We start from the raw sequence: 250 nt of genomic DNA, 5'->3' as shown, positions 1-250 counted from the left end.
AAGAGAAAATAAGAAACAAGAAGAAAAAGAAAAGGGAGAAAAGAGAAGAAATATACAAAATCCCGGGTCTGTTCGCTGGCCTTCATGACTGTCCAGGAGTTGCCCCTCCTGGCCTGGAGACCCCCCTCTGCCACCCCTGGAGGCTCCTCAGGGGCTTCATAGCTCTGCCTTGCTCCTCAGGGACTTTGTAGCTCTGCCTTGCTTCATAACTGCTGGTCTAGTATGCTCCCTTCTTGATTCGCTCAGATTT

This window comes from Echinops telfairi, unplaced genomic scaffold, assembly GCF_000313985.2.
Source record: "Echinops telfairi isolate 266 unplaced genomic scaffold, ASM31398v2 ScPeMD7_1;HRSCAF=3_0, whole genome shotgun sequence".
Lineage (NCBI taxonomy): Eukaryota > Metazoa > Chordata > Mammalia > Afrosoricida > Tenrecidae > Echinops > Echinops telfairi.
Note: the sequence above shows the minus strand (reverse complement) of the source record.